Here is a 24,335-nt window from a genome sequence, read left to right on the forward strand (position 1 = left end):
GGTTTCCTGCCTGCTCTGGACAGAGCCGGGAGCAAGGCTTGGCAGGATCAGTGTCTGTGACGGCTCTCTCAGGAGGCAGGCCTGGGAAGGAAAGGGTTAGCGAGCGCTGGCGGAGAGCTCCGCAATGAGAGAGTCTGGCAATGAACCGGACGCGTCCGCCCACACCCACGTGTGGGGTAAGCTGGCACCGAGCAAGCAGCATCAAAAATCCTGAGTGTGTGTGTGTGTATAGACTGTGTATGTGTGTGTGTAGACTGTGAGTGTGTGTGTGTAGACTCTGTGTGTGTGTGTGTGTGCGTGTGTGTGTGTGTGGCGTCACAACAGCCACCTGGCACCCTCCCCTCAGCCAGCAGCATAAAGAGCTGGCGCGTGCCTGAGGGGCACAGGCCCACGTGACTCCCCCTCCCCGCCGACGGTCCCGGGGGGACAGACACTTTGTTCAGGATGCTGCTGTTGTTCCCATTGTGAAGTGGAAGCCAAAGCCGGCAGTTTCCTTAGTCACCAGCTGGAGCTGAGAGGCCGTGAGCGGCGTGTGGGGCTCCCTCCCCACGGCTTCTATGCTGCGGGCCTGGCAGCGAGACGGGAAGCCCCGGGAGGAGCTTTCGGGGGGAACCGACGATGAACGGCCGTCTCCAGTCGGCGTGAGGATGAGGTGGTGACCGGGGCATCGCACGGTGAGTGCCGGGGCGCTGGCGGCCCTTCGAAGCCAGGAGGTTGCCTGGGTTTGATTTTCCGCTGCTGGTCTGGCGGTGCTGGCGCCCAGGGGGCAAGCGGGGGCAGGGAGGTCCCGATGCGAGGTTGGGAGGGTCGGGGGAAGCCCCTGCCGCCTGGGTTTACATCTGCCCGGAGGTGACAGGGGAGGAGCTCTGTGCCGTACGGCACGTTCCTGATGACACTGCCCTCTGGGCCACCCCCTGCCCACACCTTGCCCCTCTGGCAGGCGGGTTGGCCCAGAGGGGAGCACAGGACCCTGGTGGCAAAAGGCCAAGGGCCAACCCGTTCACAGGGGCTGTGGTATGAATCCGGCAGAGCGCCATTGGGTGTGCCCAGGTCTCAGTGGGGGTAGAGTCTTTCTGAGTGACTGCCCAGCCCTACCGAGAGCCCCCGTGTGCCCTGACGCAGAGCCAACCGCGTGGTCCTGTCACCAGATGGGAAGCCCCCTGCCCCAGGGCGGAGCAGGCCCTCATGCCCACGCAGCTCTCTGCTCCCCACTGTGACCTGGCCCCTCCTGTGTGCCTTCCCTGGCAGGGCGTGGGGGGCCAACCTGGCCCGAGGCACGTGCTGTCTCTGGGACGTGGGGATCCGCAGGGTGAACGCGCGACGGGAAGTGAGCAGTGAGAAACTTCCCAAGCCTTGCGGCTCCCAGCCCAGTGCTGGGGAGGCATCTCTCCAGGCAGGGCGTTTCCCGGGCTCTGGCTGGCAGGGTGTGGCAGGGGGAGGCAGCCCCACAGCCTGGCTCACTGTGGAGGTTCCCGGTGTCACTATGGGACTCTGCAGTGTCTGTTCCTGACTGGGCTGGCCGTGCCCCTGGTACGCCACGAGGGATAACTCGCGACGGGCAGTGATGTGCTGGGGAGTAAGCCTAGCAGGCAGGGAAGGGGATTTTCACTGGAGGAAGTGAGAACTGGACTCAGTAAGTGTCATTCTTAGTCTGGCGGAAGCTGAGGCAGATAGGAGATCAGGGCTAGTCATGATCACCGGGGAGGCAGCATGCTACAGCAGGAGACTGGGAGAGGCAGGACGCCTGGGTTCTGCCACTCACCTGCTCTGTGACCTTGGTCAAGTTTTTTAGGCAAAAATTTTCAATTATTATTCATTATTTGTCTTAGACTCGCATCCTAAGGCAGGTATCAGAGCCTCATTGTGCTGGGTGCTGCCCTGAGGGAGAGCAGGCCTCTGCCTCAAAGAGCTCACAATCCAAATAGATAAGATAGGCCTGGGGAAACTGAGGCACAGAGGAGGCACAACAGTAAAGATCCCAGCTCTTCCAACTCCCAGTCCAGTACCCTAGCCACTCCGCAGGTGTTTGGGTTGGCCATGCAGAAATAGAGGCCCCCAAAATCACTGGCCACTTCTAAAGATGTTGGCCCAAGCCTTTCCGTGCCCAATTCCCCACCTGTAAAATGCAGGCACTGCTATGGGGCGTGCCCTCCTGCCAGAAGGGGTCGGGAGGTTCAGCGCCTGCGTGTTTGCAAAGCGCGTGGAGGTCTCGGGTGAAAAGTTCTGCCAGGGCACAAGCTGTTCCTGCACACTGAGTGCCAGCCCGTGGGCGGGCACCCGCTCTGCTCGGCCTGCGGGGGGGCCCTTTGCTGCCCATCCGGCACGCGATCCGTGTCGCTGCCGCAGTGGTTTGCTCATCACGTGTCTGCAGATGCTAACGGCTGGGGACATTCCCAGCGGCTTGATACTGTTCGTCCCCCCTGTGCTTACCAAGGCGAGGAGCTTCATTCGGATGTTTGCTCTGGAAACGTATTTCCAGTACCTCTGGGGCATTTGGATCTGGAGGTCTAGTCCGCACCATGCTCCACCCCTGAGTCTCCAGGCGGGGCCTGCGGGCCAAATGCCCTGTAAGTTCCAGACGTGGGATTATTGACACCCTGGCATGCCTGACAGGACAGACGTGGGGCGCCAGGGGTGCTCACACCCTCTCATAGTGCGGACCTCATTTGAACACAGAGATTGTCTGGATGCTGTGTGCCTCCCCCTTCCATTCACCCTGGGGCAGCCATGGTGATTGCATGTGGCTAAGCAGGAAAGGGGCACGTGGACTTTAGCTTCCTTTAATGCCATCTGGTGTTGAACCAAGGGAGCTCCTGGCACACCACAGACCCCAGACGAGTCAGGGCGAGCATGTCAGTGGGAATTGCACCTCCCTTGCACTGTCCAGGTCAGAGCTAGACAATACCCTGAGACCACCACCCCTGCAAATGCCCGAACCACATCACCCATCCAATGTCATTTCCTGCCCTGTAATGCCTCTGCACTGATACTCTCTGCCCAGGTCCTTGCATGGCTCCATCCCCATAGCATGGGCTCAGTCAGAGCTGGGAATTAACCCAGACCTCCCTAGTGCCTCGCCCGTGAGCCCATCCTCCCTCCTGCTGCTGGCTGATGCCTAGGTTAACAGGATGCCATCCACTCCAGAAGGACACTCTTTATGCCACCTCCCTGCCACTCACGTTCACCCATACGCCCCCCTCCCCCCGTGCTGGGGTGCGACCCATATTATCACCCCATCTTACATCTGGGGAAACTGAGGCCAGAAATCATTCCCCCCTCCCCCCCATGGAATCCCAGCTGCTCTCGGTGTGTCACTCTGGGTGATCTCAGGGATGCTGGCTGGTGGGGAGCTGCTGTTTCTGGGGGACGGTGGGACTGGTTCTCTCAGGTTACAGCGCTCTGCTGGGCTGTCATTTACCAGAATGCTGAGTAACTGGATACCCTGTAGGGGATGACACTGGAGCCAGAGGACCACAGAGCCTCTCAAGGAGTGGAGAGCTTGTTGGCCCCCTCCTCCTGCCCTGACATCCCTCAGCCCCCCTGAGTCAGGCCCAGGCCCTGGATCCGCAGGAGCACCATGGGGTGGTTGTGTGTTTCCAAGATCTGCAGAGACCAGCTTCCACCCGTGCAGCGCCCTGGGCCAGTGGCTCGAGCCAGGGAGGCAGAGACCTGGGCTCCCCTTCCAGCTGTGCGGCTGACGTGTTGGCCGCCCGCCCGGCAGACATGCTGGGCAGCAGGAGTAGAGGGGGGCAGGAGGCCGACCACCAAGTCTCGGCAAAGGAAGGGAACACCCAAGGTGATTGTAAGCTACAAGGTGCCTCAGATCCCCCCCCACCCCCCCGCCCCCAGAGACCCAGCTGAGCAGGGCCAGGGGGACGGACCCTTACCCTGATTGCCGGGTGAAGGAGCAGGCCTCTCAGCTGCCGGGATCGGCACTGCCACGCAGGTGCCAAGGCGCCCAGAGGGCAGGGGTCCGTCCTGCTTCCTGCAGAGCTGACTCTAAGCCCTGGGAGGCCTCCAGCCTCCCCTCGGGACTCGGCCAGAAGAGCTCTGGGCTGAGCCGGCTGCTTGGCTCCTCCCGCCCCGTCTGGCTGGGGCCTGCGGTGCATTCCAGCTGCGTCTCACCGCCGCGGGGCTACCCACGAGTGGGAGTAGCACAGCATGTTGGGGGGCAGGAGAGCTGGGCGTGTGGCAGGGCAAGGGTGGGTTCTGTTCCTGGCTGGTGCCCCGGAATGCAGTGGGGCATGTTCTGGTGCCACACATCCTGTCTGAGCTGGAGACTTTCCTTGGTTGGTCTGGGCCCTTATTTTCAGGCCTGGTTCTCTGGAAACTTTACTAGCAGAAAGAAAAGGAGGACTTGTGGCACCTTAGAGACTAACCAATTTATTTGAGCATAACCTTTCGTGAGCTACAGCTCACTTCATCTGATGAAGTGAGCTATAGCTCACGAAAGCTCATGCTCAAATAAATTGGTTAGTCTCTAAGGTGCCACAAGTCCTCCTTTTCTTTTTGCGAATACAGACTAACACGGCTGCTACTCTGAAATCTGTCATTTTACTAGCAGAGCAGACCCAGACACAGGCCTGTCCAGCCCAGATCAGACCAGGGGCCACCTAAGCCAGTATCCTGGCTCTGACAGTGCCCGGCACCAGCTGATTCAGAGGAAGGTGCAAGAACACCCCCAACGCCCCCACCTACCCTGGACAATTATGGAACAACCTGCTCAGAGAGGAGTTTCTTCCTGATCCCATCAGTTAGAGGATGGCTCAGGCCCTGAAGCAGGAGGATTATAGCCTTATTTTTTAACCCATAATGTAGCTGGGGCTGTTCTCATTACCAATCCCTCTTTGACTCCTCCAGGGCCCTTGGCCTCAGTGATATCCAGTGGCAGTGAGTTCCACGGGCCAGTTATGCACCGTGTAAAATAAATATTCCCTTGCATAAATTGGGAGGCAGATGCCCCCATAGGACACAGCACTGCTATTGCTCCCTATGTAGTGCTGCAGAGGTGCACGGCCCCATGGAGTCCCTGCCCCAGAGAGCTTACAGGCCACGAGAACGACAGGAGGTGGGGAAGGCGATGGGGCAGGACGAGGACAGAGGCACACTGATCACGTGGTCATTTGGGAGCCGGCTCTGTTCCTGAGAAATGGCCAGAATTGCTCAGGCCCCTGGAAGACAGGGTGTGATGGTGCGGGAGGGTATCGGGTAGGGATTGGGGTGCAGAGGGGGATTGGAAAAGGACGTGCTGGAGGCAACATGGGCAGAAACAAAAAGCAGGATGTGGTGGGATCTCGCATGGGCTGCTGGGGGTGGGGTTGGTCTGGCGACGCGGGAGCTTGCAAAGGTCGGGGGGCTGTAATGGGGGTGAGGGGAGGGATGCTGGAGGAGAGCCGCCTTTGGGGTTCAAGGCTGCAGGCAGTGCAGGGTCTGCTCCGTTACGGTGGCTGGCCCATCCCAGGCCTGTAGCAAAGCTACAAGGGTGCCTGGCTGAGCCGTCTCGGGGATTGAACCTGGGACCGCTGGAGCGCAAAGCATAAGCCTCGAGAGCTTGAGCCTAGGGATAGGCCCAGGGGCTCAGCAGCAGCCTCATAAGCCTCCAGAAACAGTCCAGCCAAAGCAGGGCGTGGGAGCCGCAGTGTTAGCGAGGGTTCCACTGCTCTGGGAACAGGAAGGGGGACGTGGCATTCAGCCTGTCTTGGAGGGGAAACGGGGTTCCCATGAGCCAGGCAGGCCCCTGCGGGCAAACAGCGTCTCTGTGTGGGCCTAGCCCCCCAGGCGCTGCTGCTGGCTGCACCTGCCAGGCCAGGGCAGAGGGCACCAGAGCAGGATGGGGGGGCAGGATTGAGGCAGGGTGGAAGGGGATCAGGATGCAGAGGGACGGGGGATCAGAGCAGAGAGGGGCCAGGGGATCAAGACAGGACACGGGGGGCAGGGGATCGGAGCAGAGAAGGGGTGGGGAAATCAAGGAAGGGGGCAGGGGGACCAGAGCAGAAGGAATACCTGGAAATGGAGGAGGAGGAGCCCCAGCACAGCGGTCGATCTGTCCCTGGTGTGACCCTGCTGAAATCCCCGGCATTCCCAGGGGTGAATGGGGCCCATGGGCGTATGACTGCACGTTAGATGCCTCCTGTTACCCTGTTGCTGCACACGCCGGTGATTTCTGGACCCTGCAGGTCTCGGTGCTCTGTGTCAGGGAGCCGCTGTGCCTGGCTAACGGGGCCTGGCCGGGGAACTCCAACGGCCTGGGACAAAAGCAACGTTTAGCTGGGTCAGCGTGTCTAATTCTGGCCCGTCAGTGTCAGAGGAGCAGGCCCCCATCGCTGAGAGATGGGTTATAAATAACTTGCTGAGATGCAAGGATTTTCCTGCTTCAGCCCTGCGCTGCAGCCCAGCGGACAGGAAAAAGGTGTTTCCGGCCACAGTTCGAGGCTGCGAGTGCCAGGCCAGATGTCACCCGTCGAGAGGGAAAGTGGGGAGTGGGCGACATACGATCCTCACCTGCTCTGGGGAGGGCTCTTTAAAAGCCGGAGGAACAGCTTGTTGGACCATCCCCTGGGGAAGGTGGGGTCGCGAAGGGCTGGAACCAGACAGATTTTACCCACCCCGTGCTCAGCCTGTGACATTCTCCCAGTCCCAGCCCGGGGCCTCGGGACAGGGGGTGCTGGGTCTGCGCTGTGATTTGTTCCCGAGCGGCGTGTCAGTCACACGGAACCTCTCTCGGCGGGTGCAGCATCACCGGCCTTGGGCGGGAGATGCCGGCGCTTTGGTTCACAGATCAAGGGAGCTGTGTAGTTTCCCTCCCGCCAGCGCTCCAGTGGATTGTCCACCAGCCTGTTGCGGGGCTGCATGCATTCCCCACAGCCACAGCGCTATGTCCGCTGCGGGGTGCCGACTCCCCACTAGCCCTGCAGCTGGATGCACGCTGTCCTAAACTTGAGCTGCTCCATGGGATCTTTGTGGTACAGGCAGTCCTTACTTTGTGCCAGAGCTGAGCCCCGGCACATCTAGGCCTGGCAGTTCATTGCTGCATTGGTTATGAATGTAAAAAACTGGCTTGAGCCCCAGCACCTCTTTCATTACAAATTAAGCCCTGGGTACAGTACAGGAGACCCAGACAGGGACATCGGAGCTGCAGAGATGGACGTCACAGCGACAGGCTTGCTTCTCCCCTACCAGGGGCTAAGCACCCTGCCTCTGCAGTGCAAGGATGGGAGGTGGTTTGCAGTGCTGACAGCCCCTGGAGCAAAAGGCTTCAGTTGCACAGCAGGCGTGGAGGGTGGTCCAGTAACAAATCCAGCCGCCCCCTGAGCCCTGTCTGCACTACCGCTGAGACCGCCGGTAGGGTCAAACCAGTGCTGGTAGCAGTGGGAGATTTCCCAGAGAGCACTGCAGCCAGCACATAAATAGCTAATGGATCCTGCATTAGCAGAAGGAAACGCAATCTCCCTGCTGATTTGCTCTCTGTAACATAAGAACGTAACATAAAAGCCAGCCGGCATCCCAGAATGCCATGGGCAGGAGAGGGGCCTCAGCGCACCAGAAGGGAATCCCCTTCCAGGGGGCTGCAACAGGAATTGCCCTGATTAAAAATCCTAGAGCGTTGCACAGTAAGAGATGAGTGCCAATGGCTCTGTGCTCTGAACCAGGACTGGTCGATGCTCTGGTATTTTCCAGAGAGGTTAGTGGTGGAAAGGGCCTGTAAGTTCCCAGCCTGGCCATCCCCCAGGGCAGGGGAGTTTCCTAGTGCTTGGCGGTGTCTGGTTTAACATAGCCCCAGTTATGGGCTCCCACCCCTTCCCTCGGGAAGGCTGTTCAGTGGCCACATGGATCTCATTGTCTCAGGAGCTTGGCCAGATCGTGATGGAGCCACAACCTCTGAGCTCTGTTTCGGGGAGAAGCCAAGTATGGGATTTACGGTGCCTGGACCCAGGAGTCGGGGTATAAACTGGTATAAAAAATTAGAAGCAGGCTCTGGAGTTCCCACACCCAGGCCCAAGGGGCTGGGAAGTCCAGCCAGGCACTGATCAGGAATTGATGAATGAAACCTCCTAGGGTTGGACTCCATCTCTCTCAGCGGCGCGCGGGGCTGGGTGTATTGTGTCTTTCCGGCCACACATCTCCCACCGGAGCAGCAGGGACCCAGGTGGGGAATCGGTGCCAGGAGGCAGCAACCTGGCTAGCTGCACTGAAGAGGCATCGGAGGGAATGGTGCCAGCAGGGTGGCCTGTGAAATGGCTGCTCCCGCTCTTTATTTGCGTTCATTAGGTAGGGATATTAAGGAGGGAATCAGAACCAGCCAGGCCTTTGTATTTTGGGTGCAGTTTCTGGCTCGCTCGGTAGAAGGAGCTGGTATCTCACTGAAACTCCAGGCTGGCCCTTCCCAGCCCCGCGCCCACAGAGCCCGGTGTGTCAGCAAAGCTTGGGCTGGGGAGTGATGGAGCCAGCTGCAGGTCAATTCCCTCTGCCTTGGAGGAATTAAACAGTGCGCTGAAGGGCTTGGAAGCCAGGCTGCCCGCTGCCCACTCCTCCTGCTGGGGTGCGACTCGGTCCAGAGAGCAGGGGCGGCGCAGGGTGTTCAGCTGTGGATTTGCTCGGTAGCTGTCCTGGGCCAGGCTAGCCAGAAGGGGAAGCAGCAGCAGCGGGGTAATTAAACCTGGAGCCCACTTTCCCCGCCTGTGTCTCTCCAGCCAGGTTCCTGTATTGGAGCCCGGGAGATTGTGGCCTGGCTGGGAGCTGATCCCAGCTCTCCGAGGTGCCGGGATGACGTCTCCCTCGCAGTTCCATAGGACATAGAGCAGATGTGGGAGTGAGGAGCAGTGGCCTGTGATTGCCACCCACCCCCAGACTGGCGGGGCAGCCCCGAACTCCATGGTCTGCCCTGTGTCCTGGCCGGGCGGGGACGATGTTGTGTGGCAGGTCCTGAGGATGCAGCCTGCATGGTCCAGATGACCGTTTCTGTGGGGACTCGGTGTTGCCTTGTGGCTCTCTGCCCCACGGAACAAACACAGGGATGGTGACCACACAGGGCACCCTGCCAGCTGGACACTGGTGCAGCTACTGCCCCTGCAGCTGGCCCCAGAACTCCTCTCTCTGGCACCAGAGGCCACCTGGCAGCCGGGAAGAAAGGGCCAAGTGCCTCGACAACCCCTTCCTGGCCAGTGTCCTCTCACCTGTGGCCTGTTAATGAGCATTCCCCTCCCCCCTCAAACACCAGTTTGTAATTGGCTGGGAGCATTATAGACTGGTCCTTGACTTCCCCGGAGCACCAGTGGCTGCGATGGGATCCTGTACGGGTTTGATGGGCCATTCCAGGGGACTATTTGAATTTGATTTCCCTCGTACGTGACCAAATGATTTTATTCTGATCAATACTAGAAAACTGTCAAAAGAGCCAGGGGCTTGCAGCTGGAGTCTCTCAGAGACCAGTTGAGGTCAAGTCTGGATGACCCCAGGGAGCATTTAGTGGACCCAGCCTAATGGAACAAGGAGCAGAGAGGCCTATATTCTTGAAGCTGAAGATCATGCTGTGGCACCCTGTAAAGTTTTGGCACCCGACAGCGTTGCCTGGTTTACGTGGGGAAAACCTGTGGGCAGCAGCTATGGCAAAGGATGCTTCTCAGTCAGAGATTGAGGCAGAACAGACTTGGCTGGAGATCTGCACACAACACTGGGATCTGCTCAGCCTCTTCTAAAAAAAACTGCACCGCATCTAGCAATAAGCATTTCTTCAAGATCTAACTTGCGTTTAGAAAAACAGAAGGAGCGAGACCATCTAATGGCACCCCCTGTGGACTCCCACCCATGTAACAGTTACACGTCCAGAAGTCAGGACACTGATCTGAAATGTTAGGTCCCAAAGATTCTGCATGGTGATTAGGCGTTCCGGCCAGATTTCCAGCACTTCATGCTTTGGATAGGCTGAAAATCCCACAGGCAGAGGCTCTGTCCTGGAGGATACTGGACTCCTCTGATTGTGGACAAAGGCCTGATGTTGCTCCCCCGGAGCCAACGTGCATTGTGCCAGTGATTTTAAAGGGACAAAATTGGACCCCAAAGCGGGGAGTGAGGAGGCATCAAGAATTTAGAATACAATAAGACAGTGAAGGGGACGAGGAGGGGCCGGGGCTGAGTCTGTGACTAGGGCCTGTGTCGGTTCATGTTTTATTCAGTTCTATTTGGAGACGGACTCTGGGAGGGGGAATAGATGCTCTAGGTAGTCACTGGCCGGCGTGGGGAGGTGCTGTTGGGTGGGGATGGGTGAATAGCGATCACAATCGCTGCCAGCGCAACTCATCCCTTACTCGGCTCTTGGGTGGCTGTTGGGTCCAGCTGGAGCAGTTCTCTCGGACGAGGCGGTGCTTTTACTGAAACCCTGCTCTTCGCCCGCCCCTGAGGAATCAGGCTGCAAGCCAGCCGCCGGGAATGGCTCTCAGGCTTGCTGGCCTCCGTAGCTCCCTGGCAGAGGGGAAGTGGTCCTAGCTTTGCATCACAGCAAGGCTTCCTGCCACCGGGGTCCCTACTCCCTGCCATACACCAGCAGCAACCAGCATCTACCTGGGGTGATGCTAACCCACTGGGGCTGAGGGCTCCTGTGCACTCTGTGTGGACACTTAGGTGGGCTCGCTGGGAGTTAGGCACCTACACACCCTTGAGGATCTGGGCCTTAGGCCCGCTCTCACTGCCTGACACAGGCTGACATGACAGACCGTGAGGCCCAGTCACAGCATCTGGCCCTTTGTGCTGTGTGAGATCACACCCCTCCACAGGGGAGTCCGGGGGAAGCCCGATTAGGATCTGTTACCAAGTGGCAGCTAGGATAGTGCTGCCTGTCCCATCCTTCCAGCAGCCCTTCCCCTTCCTGCCCTGGGCAGGTGGAAACGCAATCAGGAGTGGAAAGCACTCTCCAGGGAAGGGTGTGTGTTTGGGGTTCCTTGATTCATAGGCCTGATCAAATAATGAAGAGAACAACTTATTTTCAGGTTTCAGAGTAGCAGCCGTGTCAGTCTGTATTCGCAAAAAGAACAGGAGGACTTGTGGCACCTTAGAGACTAACCAATTTATTTGAGCATAAGCTTTCGTGAGCTACAGCTCACTTCATCGGATGCATTCAGTGGAAAATACAGTGGGGAGATTTATGTACATAGAGAACATGAAACAATGGGTGTTACCATACACACTGTAACCAGAGTGATCACTTAAGGTGAGCTATTACCAGCAGGAGAGCGGTGGGGGGGCGGGGAGGAACACGGGGGACCCTTTTGTAGTGATAATCAAGGTGGGCCATTTCCAGCAGTTGACAAGAACGTCTGAGGAACAATGGGGGGGGTGGGAGGAGGGATAAACATGGAGAAATAGTTTTACTTTGTGTAATGACCCAACCACTCCCAGTCTCTATTCAAGCCTAAGTTAATTGTATCCAGCTTGCAAATTAATTCCAATTCAGCAGTCTCTTGTTGGGAGTCTGTTTTTGAAGTTTTTTTGTTGAAGAAGAATTGCCTCTGTTAGGTCTGTAATCGAGTGACCAGAGAGATTGAAGTGTTCTCTGACTGGTTTTTGAATGTTATAATTCTTGAAGTCTGATTTGTGTCCATTTATTCTTTTAAGTAGAGACTGCCCCTCTGCCATGTACATTGGTCAAGCTGGACAGTCTCTACATAAAAGAATAAATGGACACAAATCAGATGTCAAGAATTATAACATTCAAAAACCAGTCGGAGAACACTTCAGTCTCTCTGGTCACTCGACTACAGACCTAAAAGTAGCAATTCTTCTTCAACAAAAAAACTTCAAAAACAGACTCCAACGAGAGAAAAAGCACCTGCTATCCTGAGACTTGCACCAGCATGGTGAGAGTTTGTGACATTGTAGCCTAGATGTAGCTCAGGTGTGTGCCCTGCTGGTGCTCTGTGGACACCTGTGGGTGCCCTTGGGACCCAGTAAAGAAAGTGGGAACAGGCAGCTCAGCTGAAATGCAGCCCGTGGGGCTAGTGACTGGAAGCTGTTACCAGCTGATGGCTGGTCAGGGACTGTGTGAGATGAGTTGGTGGGTCTCAGACCAAGACTAAGTAGGGTGAGTGATCCTGTTGCTGGCAGCTCAGCCGAGGTGCCCCATGGAGACTGTGTTTTCCCTGTTCCCTGCCTAGAGGTGACAGCTCCAGCCCAGGTGTCGGGCACAAGGAGGGCAGTAGCTTAAAGTCCCAGACCCATGCTTAGTTACAACAGCTGGAATTCCTGTCTGTGGCTCATGGCCCAGCAGTGGTACCTTCCAGCCAAGGCTCTCGAAGCCCATTGCATAGGTTAATGAACTAAACCTCACACGCCTTGTGATGTAGATCAGTGTCATGATCCCCATTAAATAGGGAAACTGAGGCACAGTGTGACATCACTGGAAAGGCTGGGAATAGGACCCAATCCTCATCTCGGCCCTTTGGACCACTAGACTATGCTTCTCCCCACCCCTGGCCATTACTCCACGTGTCCCTAGGTGGCAGGAGAGCAACATGCATGTCCGTACACACGTCTGCTGCGTGCACCCTGTCATGTGCTACTCTTTAGTGATGGAGGCAGAGTCCAGGGATGAGGGAGGCCCATGCACCTGCCCTGCCCGTGCTCGACAAGACCAGCTTAGGAGAAGTAAGAGGCAGCCCCTAAGGGGGTGCCCGTTTCCATGGCTGAGCTGACGCCGAGCGGTCTGTGATGCCGGGGCTGCGTCGAGCGGCTTGCTTGCACCGACCCAGAACACTGAGGTACCCAGGAAGGGCTGTTCTGAGGGTGTTTCCAGCCAGGTGGAGGGCTCGAGAGGTTGGGGGAAGCCTTCCCAAGCCACACGCAAACTCAGGGCCCTTCGGACTCCCCCAGAACCCTCCAAAGCTCTGGTTGGGGTGGCAGCAGAAGTGGCGGCTGGAGCCCTACCACGTTAGGGGCCTCAGCTGGCATAAACCAGCACAGCATCGATGGAGCCCTGCTGCCTTGCAGCAGCTGTCGAGCTGGCTCCTGGAGAGGGAGCTGCCTGCTAGCGGCTCAGTCCATCATTGGCACTGCCTGGAGCGTACCGGGGGTGTGCAGGCTGGAGGAATTTGTACCGTGCAGGGCTCCACCCAACCCTGTCCTAGCTGGCCCACCTCACTCTGCAGGCGATCCTGGGACATCGGCTGGGGCCCAAATGGGTTAAAAGGGCAGGTTGTGGTGGCAGGCTGCGAGGAAGTGCCCAGCCCCGCCCCTAGGTTTGCAGAGGTTGGGTCTGGTGACGTTCAGGATCTGTTTCAAGGTTTCTCTGTGGAGGGGTTGAATAAGGCAGTGCAGAGGGGAAGGGAGAAACACATTTTGGAGGGTTTGGGAGTCTTGTTTTGGACCACTGGGTTTATTAACTATCCCTGTCAGTATTGGTCTGTGCCTAGAGCTGTGGAGAGGTCCATTTATCTATCAAAATAAACACGCACACTGGCCATTTAGTTAATGAGTAAGATAAAACCTGTACATCGCAAAATCCCCTCCACCCCCTCCTCTGGAATCCTTCCCTGGGGACCCAGCACTCTTCAGCTAATGGTGCTTCCTAGAGCTATATGGGTTCTCTTCCCAGCTTGCACATTAAGTCAAGGGACCTGAGGTAAGTGATGGTGCATCTCTGTGCCTCAGTTTCCCCCTCTGTAATTGGGGAAAACAATCCTTGCCCATCACACTGGGCCAAGCCGCATGTGCCATTAATGCTTTCGAATTAGAGATGCTTGGAAATATAGGCTTCATTGTTGGGCAAACGCCTGAAGTTCTTAGTCAGGTTTTACTCTGGCAAAACTCCTGTTGATTGCAGGGACAGTTCTGCATGAGTCTGAGTGGCGTGAGGAAGCCAGGAGTTAGCCCACCAGCTGATGACCCACATGCTGCTTCGACTCCTCAGTCCTCAATCCTCTTCAGCCCAAGGTGTGTTCATACGGACGCATTCTAAATATGTCGCTGTAGATTCATTATCGCCATGAATCATTGTGACTCTGGATTAGAGAGAGACAGATGCAAGCTGGACAGCACAAGATGAGCAATCGTAGATAGCCCCGTGCAGTGGGGCGCCCTCCGTCCCTGTGCAGTGAGGCTCTGTGTCAGAAATAAACTAGACTCACCCGTTGCGGGTGAGCAGCCGAGACCCTGTCCCAGGCCTCCAGTGGCCCAGGCCACGGTGTCTGGTGCTGTACGTTCCACCAGCCACCTTCTGCAGGGAGTGGTGCTCATGAGACAGTTTGCCTCCAAACGAGCCGTGCCCGTGGCTGGGAGTGGCGGTGCAGGTTGTGCTCTGCAATCCTGGGCTACTGACGCAATCTCTCACTCCTGTGGCCATGGCACGTGAGCAGAGGGCACTGGCCCTGCTGGAGGAGAGGGGAGGAAATGAGCTGTTTTACTGGGGGGAAGGGTGTTAGCTGCCTGTCGGTTAGAGCCCATTAGCTCTCCCAAGCTAAGCAGGCTCAGGCGGGGTCAATGACTGGGTAGGAGACATTTTCAGCGATTTCTTAAGGCCAGAAGGCACCATTAGATCATCTGACAGGGCTCCTGCAGCTCTCACGCCCACCCGTACTCAAATTGCGGGAAGGAGGGTGTTCCTGCCATGCAAGAACATTGTAACAGAGCTGGGCGCTGCAGTGGCCGGCAGGTCTGGAACACACGTCTGCTCGGGGCACTGGGAGTGGAGGCCTGTTCCTTCCGCTCTAAAAACCTCAGCCTGCTACCGGAGAAGGTCTCTATCGGTTCATCTAGCTGCTCCTGGCAGCAGAGCCCTTCTCCTTCTCTGTGGCTGGGCTGTGCGGGAACATCACTTCCGCATGCGCGGACTGCGCGTTGCAATATCCCTGCCTGGCTGCTGAACACAGGGAGCGTCTCTGGAAACGCGGTGGTTCTGCGCTGATACATTACGTTTGTCAGTGAGAGAAACATCAAGATCGGCTTCAAAGAGAGTCAGTCTCTCTCTGACATCTCCTCCTCCCCCGGGAAGCTCGGCTGCTAATTTCAGGCAGCTTGGCAACAATCAGTAGCATTTTGGCACCTCCAGACAGTCTAGTTCTCCTGCCAGATGGGCAAAGGAAGCCCGGGTCCCAAGCAGGTTTGCTTGACTCCTGAGGCCTGTCTGCAGTGGCTAGCAAGTGTGAACGGTTGTTAGAAATCAGGTACCAGCTGGAGTAGTGGAGACAGGCCCTGTACGTGGTTCTGGGCCTGATCTTTCTCACCAGACCCAGGAAAGAAACCTCCACCTCCCATGACAGCCTGGGCCCAGCCTGACAGCCAGGGGAGGTGAATGTGACCCTGGCCCGGTGCTAGGCGATCCAAAGAGGCTCACGCACGGGGGCGGGGAGGGGAGGTACATGTGAGTGTGCCCAATTTAGTTTATTTCTCTGACCTGCGCCGTGATGAATCCAGCCAGTGTGCAGCTTTGTGTGGGTGATGGGTGGGGGCTTCCAGCAATGGGGTGATCCCGGCTCAGAAATAGGCCTTGACAGCTTATCAAGGAGCTGCCACGTTGAGGCACGGTTCGGGCACTGACTGCCAGTGCTTCCCCCGGTTCCTTTCCTGGGGGCTGTCCCTGAGACGCAGGCAGCAGAGGCTGTGCTGGGATGGCACCGAAATCCTGTTGGGGTTTTAATTTCATTCCAGGAGGGCGCAGAGCCCTAGTGGGGTTGGTTCTTCGCCAATGTCTTGGGAACGAATCAGGAGCAGCTCGGCTCTTCACCCAAACCGAGCCAAGCTCTGGAAAAGGCGGTTCTGTGCTCTGCTAACCACCCTCCGGGGTCCCTTCATTGCACCCACCCTGCCTTGGCTGCAGGAGGCTTTTCCCAGACAGGGAAGCGCTCACCACTCGGGTGGCACCTGGCTTGGCACAGGGGTCTAGGGACAAAGCCCAGGCAGGACAGAGGTGGGAGGAGGACCCCCGGACTGAGTGAACTGTTCCTTGTTAGCAGCGCTGGGGGTCAAGTTGGGAGGAGATGGAGCCATGGATTTCCTCCTGCCCAGCTGGCCAGTGCTCGCTGCTAGGGGGTGAGGCTGCAGGCATGCTCTCCTTGTGTGCTGCCCTGCCCCAGGGAGCCCTCTCGTGTGGCCCTGTGAGTGGCATAGGAATAGCAGGGGGTGGGCTAGCCTCAGAGCCGTGTGTCTGTAGCAGCAGAGAGGCTGTAGGGGGGCAGAGAAAATAACCACTGAGCTTTCTGTAAGAGCTCCCCGGGCCAGGAGTGCGAGTGACAACGTCCTCATGAGCACCAACTCCAATGGGTTGATCCTGCCCTGAGGGTGAGGTGGTGTTAATTAACCCTTTGTAGGGGAGATGCCCACACCCCACGTCTGGGGCACTCCTTGCAGGGAATAGGAGGCCGTAGCAGTGCAATCCAATCATTCCAACTGAGGGGCCGTCTCTGAGCCACTGCAGCGAGCTCCCACCCCTGGCAAAGCTTTAGCAGCCATTCAGCTTCATTAAGGTGCCTCCCCTCTGTGTTTATGGTAAGGACGTTAACGTAGCCAGGCCCCTGGCCAGCAGGGTACAACCCAGCGGGTGTTGGCAGAAGGATCCCAGGGTCAGCCGCAGCTTCTCTCCCCTGCTGAGCACAGCAAGGTGCAAAACCCAAGTACAATGCCCGCGCTGAGCACCCGAGTGGGAAGAGCAATGTCTGTGTAGGGCCCTGACGCAATAGACGCGGGAAATGATATCGCACCCCAGTGGGAACTCCAGCTTGGGGTGGGGACTGAGCTGGACCCTGCTCTCTCTTACACAGGGGGAATCCAGAGTAATTCTGCTGCCCTCAGTGGAGTGATGCAGCAGGTGGGAGCTCAAGGCAGATCTAGGGTATCTGGACTATGAGGGTAGGGGGGGCTGCAGCTGGAGTCTGGGGAGATAACTTGCTTTAAAACTACTGCTTTGTGTGGGTTTTGTATTTGAGGCTGACCGGGGCAGGGTCTGTGGGGGCTTCCTCTGCAGGGGGGTCTACCAATTGGCATCACTCTGCACCCCCTCTACTCCAGGCTGGGACTCCCCAACCACATGCCTAGCTCTGCCTATGCCCCTGATTTCCCTACCCTCCACCGTGCCACCCCGCCATTCCTGTGCTGGGCTCCCTTCTCCTTCAAACCTGACCTGCAGCCTGCGGGCTCCTCATTTCCTGCCTGACAGCACCCCCAGCTTTTCCAGCCCAGCCTCTGCTCCCTGCATGTCAGTATACCCCGAAATAGGTTGGCTATTTCCACTGCAGCCTGTTCCCTCTCGGCCCCGAGGAGCGGAGCCGTCTTCTCTCATGATGGGCTCTACCGGGCCAGCAGCTTTCAGAGATGGGGAAGAGCGAGTGTTCCTCCTCTGGGGATCATAGACTATTAGGGTTGGAAGGGACCTCAGGAGGTCCAATCCCTGGGATGACTGAGTGGACATAGGAGGGGATGTGAACCTGGTCGAAGGGACGTGCCATCCTAGGTTGTGACTATCTTTCTAGGGAGGGGGAAATGCCAGATGGCCTATGTACAGGGCTGAGACCATTCTCCACCCAACCTTGCCCTCTGTTGGGCCAGTCCTCATCTGCCCCCAATCTCCTGAGAAAACATTCACTGATTCAATGCATGCAGCTATCCCAAGGCTTCTGCTAGCATCTCCGTTGCAATGTGCTGTCCCTGCCTCTTCGCCCTGATTCCTAGCAGGATGGCCGGGTTTAATACTCAATCTATTTTACGGCTTGTTTAGAGGCTTTGGGGAAAAGGCCTCTTTCTCCCCTCCCCCCATTTAAAAAGCTGACTTGTCAAGGAAATTTCGTTGCAGGCAGTTGGATGCACTACCTGGTAATGGGGCTGTGACGACGTGGGACTGTTCTTAATGTTTCCTCTGAATAGTGTGGGGGTGCCTCAGTTTCCCCTATGCAGTTCTTAAGTATCTAGGCGGTGGGATAAGGGTGTATGATCGTTGCAGAGCCCTAGAGGGCAGGTGTGTGCAGGAGTCTGGACACAGAGAATGGCCGACACCCTGTTTCCTGGCAACTGATGGCCTGGGCCCTTCACCCCTGCAAGGTGAGAGCTAAAGGGTTGGAGAACAAAGGAATCAGGTGACCTCTTGGCCCAGGAAAGGAACAAAGCCCAGAGGAGGAGGGACTGGAGGGGGAGTCAGTTTGGGGCTGGCTGGTGACATGGAGTGAAGTACAGACGTGGTTGTCTGGCTCACTGCCCCCCAAAATGGACCCAGCTGAGGGGTCCCGTTCTCTGCACCTACAAGCTCTGTGTTAGACCATGTTCCTGTCGTCTAATAAACCTCTGTTTTACTGGCTGGCTGAGAGTCCCGTCTGACTGCGAAGTTGGGGTGCAGGACCCTCTGGCTTCCCCAGGAGCCCCGCCTGAGCGGACTCGCTGTGGGAAGCGCACGGAGGGGCAGAGGATGCTGAATGCTCCGGGGTCAGACCCAGGAAGGTGGAAGCCGTGTGAGCTGTTTGCCCTGCGGACAGGCTGCTCACAGGAAGGCAACTGCCCCAGAGTCCTGACTGGCTTCATGGGGAGCAGTTCCAGAGCATCCCCCGGGGACTCCGTGACAGGGGCCCTTCGTAAACTGCTTATATTGAGTGTGCTCCTGTCCTTGCCCTTGAAAGGGGGCCACGTGGGATGGCGGATGCTGGCGGGAACGGGAATGGCAGCTCTTTGAAGAGCCCAGGTAGAGGGGCTGTCATCGCTACCCCTGCAGGAGGAGGAATAATTTCATCCGTCCCTCTGTGCCAGAAGAGCATTCAGCTGGCAGGCCCTTTGCTCTGGTTGCTTCCAGATGTAGAAAGCGCTTTATTGGAAAATGCCACAACAAAGCCAGTGGGGCAGGGACAGATTTATGAGCAGGAATTTGGCACGGCAGGAGGGATACGTGCAGCTTTGTTTGTCTGCCACCAGCATGTCGGAGCTGGAAACACAGAAGCAAACGGGCTCGTCTCGCTGCAGCAAACCCAGGCGGTGCTTGCATACAGAAGGAAACTGGCTGTTCTATCAACAACAGATTCCAGGCTTTGCAATTGGACAAACTACGGACCAAGGCGGCCTGGATGATGGCTCATTTGGCACAGACAGGAGTGGAGAGATGCCGGTGGTTTCACCCCTTACTGAACACTGAGGAGTTCTTGTATGTGCCACCACATCCTGGTGGGTGGCAGCAGCTCTTAGAATAAGGAAACAATAGAACACAGAAGAGGATAATAGGCTACTATAGCTGGCAGCTGATGGAAGTATACTCTTTTCTGAAGAGGCAGAGGTTCATGATGGGATGGATTGCACCCTCAGCAAGTTTGCGGATGACACTAAGCTGGGGGGAGAGATAGATATGCTGGAGGGTAGTGATAGGGTCCAGAGTGACCTAGACAAGTTAGAGGATTGGGCCAAAAGAAGTCTGAGGTTCAACAAGGACAAGTGCAGAGTCCTGCACTTAGGACGGAAGAATCCCATGCACCGCTACAGGCTGGGGACAGACTGGCTAAGCAGCAGTTCTGCAGAAAAGGACCTCGGGGTTACAGTGGACGAGAAGCTGGATACAAGTCAGCAGTGTGCCCTGGTTGCCAAGAAGGCTAATGGCATATTGGGCTGCATTAGTAGGAGCATTGCCAGCAGACTGAAGGAAGTGATTCTTCCCCTCTATTCGGCATTGGTGAGGCCACATCTGGCGTACTGTGTCCAGTTTTGCGCCCTTCCCTCCTCCCCACCCCCACAACTACAGAAAGGACAAATTGGAGAAAGTCCAGCGGAGAGCAACGAAAATGATCAGGGGGCTGGGGCACATGACTTATGAGGGGAGGCTGAGGGAAGTGGGCTTATTTAGTCTGCACTAGAGAAGAATGAGGGGGGATTTGATAGCAGCCTTCAACTACCTGAAGGGGGGTTCCAAAGAGGAGGGAGCTCGGCTGTTCTCAGTGGTAGCAGATGACAGAACGAGGAATAATGGACTCAAGTTGCAGTGGGGGAGGTTTAGGTTGGATATTAGGAAAAACTTTTTCAGTAGGAGGGTGGTGAAGCACTGGAATGGGTTCCCTAGGGAGGTGGTGGAATCTCCATCCTTAGAGGTTTTTAAGGCCCAGCTTGACAAAGCCCTGGCTGGGATGAGTTAGTTGGGGATTGGTCCTGTTTTGAGCAGGGGGTTGGACTAGATGACCCCCTGAGGTCTCTTCCAGCTCTAATCTTCTATGATTCTATGTCTTAAACCCCTGGCCCTTCAGCACTGACCCCTCCCCACCCCCTTGGGTCATCAGGATTATCACACAAAAAAACCCTTAAGAGCCTCAGGTCACACGGCCAGCAGCACATTGGTGTACAATGACATTTTCATCATCCTTGGGTACCTAATTGTGCATCTAAATATTGTGGACAGTATCTGCAATTGACGATCATGATCTCCTGCAGTGCCCTCGTTGTTCAGCGCAGGTGCAATAGCTCTGGAGTAGATCAGTTTTGCACAAAATAGTTTCTTTGGTTTGCTCTTTGGCATGTGTTTAACCGGGAATGTTTAAGGTAAAAGACTGACCCATGGTGACCAAATACATTTTTCTTTTTATTACATGTAAGTTCTACCAAACAAACATACAGTAACGCTCACTGTGCTTTCCCCGTCGCCCCTTTAATTATTAAACACGCGTTCAAACACCACATCGCTATTCTTAGAGACCTACATTCAACCGTCTCACAAGCAAACTAAATTTGGAACGGACGCCAAGGTAGTCTGTCTCCATCGTGCTTGTCTTCATCTGTGGGCGCTGATAAATAATGCGCGAGAAGGGGTGCTGGCTTTGAGCGAGGGGAAGGCGAAGGGCTGATGGAAAAGCTGCTTTTGCAGAGGTGGGGATTTAACAAGCAATCTGACATTGAAGGCAGCGAGGGGGTATTAGGTAATGCTGTTAATGGGCCAAATTCTTTACCGGGGTAATGGCAGAGCTCAGCTAGCAAAAGCGCTTTGCCAGCTTGCACCAGACTGGGAGGTAGGATGCCTGAGATCCTTGGATCTCCTGCTGAATTACTGCGTGATCCTAGGCCAGGCCCTTCCTCTCCCTGAGCCTCCATTTCCTCTTCCGCAAAGAGGGGCGAATAATGTTTCTTTGTGAAGAGCTGTGAGCTCAGTGACCCAGAGCCCATCTGCCCCGCAAATGGGCAGGGAGAGGGGCCGGGGGTATAGTTACAAGCACCGGTGGCTACAAAACCCAGCGCAGCGGCTTGTCTGCATGTGCAGTTGAATTGCTTGGTGGGCTGCTCCACGGCTCCCCCTCCTCTCCGCAGTTCAGTGATTGCATCAGGTGTTCCCTTGGGGCATGTGATGGCAGTCCCGCTTCCTGCACACACTGTAAGGATTCAGAGTAACAGCCGTGTTAGTCTGTATTCTCAAAAAGAAAAGGAGGACTTGTGGCACCTTAGAGACTAACCAATTTATTTGAGCATAAGCCATCTGATGAAGTGAGCTGTAGCTCACGAAAGCTTACACTGTAAGGAATCCATGTTCCTGCAGACAAGACAATTGCTGGACAGATCAGTCTCGTGGGGAGGTAGAGCTATCCCCAGATACACAGGTCCTTCCCTCTTGAGCTAAAGGTGAAGGGCCTTTTCTGGGGCTTGCAGCAGGGCCCTTGTCCTGGCTGTGGGCCCAGAGTCACTCGAGGCAGAGGTGCTTGCACAGCCACAAAGCCATGGTCGTGCTGCGTTTCTGCTCAGGGTGGGTGTTTTACCAGCCAGCAGAGAGGCTTCCCCAGAGGGGTCGCAAGGCAGAGACGAATGTTCCTCCTCTCCCTGGGTGCTAACAGGGCCCGGGGCCCTGGACTGTGTGTGCGCGTGTGGCTGTGGTCACTTCCCAGCTGGCTGGAAACATGACTGTCGCTCGGGCTGGCTCTGCCCATAAATGCTACCATCTCCCGCACCCTCTTGGGTTTCTTCTTTCCCACCATCTGTGCTTTGGCCTTCCTGTCCCACCCAGTTAAATCAGCGTTTTCTTCCTCCTCCTCCTGGCTGCTGCTTGCCTATCCCTCCCTGGGAAGGGACATCAGCCCCGCAGAACAGCGCTTCCCGGAGCCTGGGGAGCCGAGGAGCGGGCGAGGTGGTGCAGAAGGACAGGGAGGTTAATCCTGTGTACAGTTCAGCAACACGAAGTAATTTACTGCCGACCCTCCCAGCCGCCATCTGAGCTGTCCATGCTTGTGACTCCTTTGAATTCCAGCCAGAGCTATTGCAGATGTCCCCCTGCTCCAAGTTCCAAACATCTGGCCACCATACCTGCCTCGCCTCAGGCGCTGGGCCTGAGTCTCCACATTGGAGAGGGGTTCGGGCCTGACTCTGGCATCTCAGGCTCCGCCGTGGAGGTCAGAGGAGCCATGGCTCCCCGTGCCACAGCCGTGAAGCAACACTGAAGGGCCAATCCGCAGAGGGCTCTGGCTGGCTGCCGTGAGCCATCCTGGCTCACCTAACTTCTCTGAGTTGATTCTAAAGCACTGAATGTACATGTCCGTTTTGGACGGAGGAAAGTGGTGTGACGGGGAGGGACCTGGCTGGGCACAAGCAACCCCAGTCGTTTCCCATTGCTCAACATCGCATGTACCCCAAAGTGTGTGTTCAGCGGCGGGCATTGAACCTGTGACCTCGGGATCTGCAAACACATCTACAGCTTGAGCTAAAAGAGCCACCTCTGCTAGCCCAGACCATGGCAGGCTCATCCGCCTCTGTGTGGGAGCCTTCACTGGAGGGGGCGGTGCTCAGTGAGTGTGGGCTCCTGGTAGTGGTGGGATCGCTGGACTCAGCAGCATTTCTTCTGCCCTTCTCTGCTGCTGCCCCCATTCACTCCTGTGTGCCGGTCGTCCGGGGCTGAGCCCATGCGGGGACTGGCGGGCGCGTTGCATGGCAGTGCAGGGTGCTGGATACGAAGGTGGGAAATCTCAGTGCAGCCTGTGGAGGGCAGCGCCAGGAAGGCCAAGCAGGGTACAAAGCTAAATCCATCTAGGCCTCTTGTATAATCCAGTCCCCTCCCTAGCAGCAATTTGCTGGCTGCGTTATCCCTGCCAAGGATGGGCGTAGGGCAGCGAGCTGGGTTAGCGTCCCCTGCGTGGCTTGATTGCCTATGTGTGGCAAACAGCAGCCTCAGCCTGGAGCGGATGGAGCCAGAAGGCAGGGCAAAATGCGAAGCAGGGCCCAGGAAACGGGCTTGTACTGGGATGTTTGTCATGCCGCCTGGACCACTCGTTGGAACAGGTGGGCCCTGTCTCGGCTGCAGGGAATCGTCCCAGAGTGGGGCTGTCTGCATTAGCCAGGGGCCGAATTGTGATGCTCTAGCCCTATTGTTCCCAAGGAGTGGGGCTGCTGCCATCCAGGGTTGGGTTTGGGTCTGCCTCGAGGTCAGAGGGTAGGTAGAGCAGGCCTGGTTGTTTGGGTGAGGTTCCTAGCACCTCTGCCGCTGGAGACAGGAACCTGGGCTAACCAGGCCAGTGGCCTCGGTCCTGTGCCAAAGATGCAAGATAATATTGACCTGCTTCGCCACCCAGGCTTAACGAGCAGCACTGTGCCCACCAGTAACCCAGGCGTCACCCCCAGAGGCAGCCGGCTGAGCGTGCCAGCCCACAAGCACGTGCCCGAGAGCCTTGTTCGTTTAACACTGGGGTTGTTCTCTCTGTTTGTTTTTCCTGTCTTTGGGTACTTGAGGCTTCGCTGCTGTGCTCAAGGGCTTCATTCTCGCTGAGCGTGGGCCATTCACAAGGGAAGAGACAGCAGGTTTTGTGTTCCGCCCAGGCCAGAAAAGCAGTGTGTGGACCCAGCTGTGTTAATTGTGTGAGGCCTCAAACAAGCGAGGATTGTTTGGAAATGCAAAGTGTGTGATCTCTTGTGCTGCCTTTTAACTCTCAAGCAGCTGGAGGGATGTTTTACATCTCTCTCCCCTAGTAGACTGAGGTTTTAGATTAACACTTCTCTGCTGGTGGGGTATATCTGAGTTCTGGGGTCTCTGGACACACATGATCCCATTGTGCCAGATTGTAATTAAGTGGTTCATGTACTGTGTAGATAGATGTACAATTCTGATTCCATCCAGTGGTACTATGTGTCATAAGCCCTGTACTGCTGGCAGCTAATGGGGAGTCTCTTGCATATTTTATCCAGGGGTTGGGAGAGCCTGTGTTTTTAGAGGAGGTGGACCTGGGTTGAATCCCTGCTACTTCCAGGTTGTCACGGAGTCCCCGGGTGATGCTCTGGAACTGCTTCCTACGAAACCAGTCAGGACTCTGGGGAAGTCTCCTTTCTGTGAGCAGACTGTCTGCAGGACACACAGCTCACACAGCTTCCACCTTCCTGGGTCTGACCTCGGAGCATTCAGCATCCTCTGCCCCTCCGTGCGCTTCCCCCAGCGA

General features: G+C 56.6%; 1 protein-coding gene across 4 annotated transcripts in view; it reads left to right on the forward strand.

Moving 5' to 3' along the window:
• Nucleotides 1-474: 474 nt before the first annotated feature.
• The window catches only part of NAV1 (neuron navigator 1), a 288,785-nt gene continuing 264,924 nt past the window's right edge, over nucleotides 475-24,335 (forward strand). Inside the window, exon 1 of one of the 4 annotated variants that reach the window (XM_074936239.1) lies at nucleotides 475-674. The gene's annotated coding sequence lies outside the window, so the exon portion shown is untranslated. The remainder of the gene's footprint in view (nucleotides 675-24,335) is intronic. The other 3 variants (XM_074936235.1, XM_074936234.1, XM_074936233.1) reach the window with 3 other exon arrangements.

The sequence above is a fragment of the Natator depressus genome, chromosome 21, assembly GCF_965152275.1.
Source record: "Natator depressus isolate rNatDep1 chromosome 21, rNatDep2.hap1, whole genome shotgun sequence".
Classification (NCBI taxonomy): Eukaryota; Metazoa; Chordata; order Testudines; family Cheloniidae; genus Natator; species Natator depressus.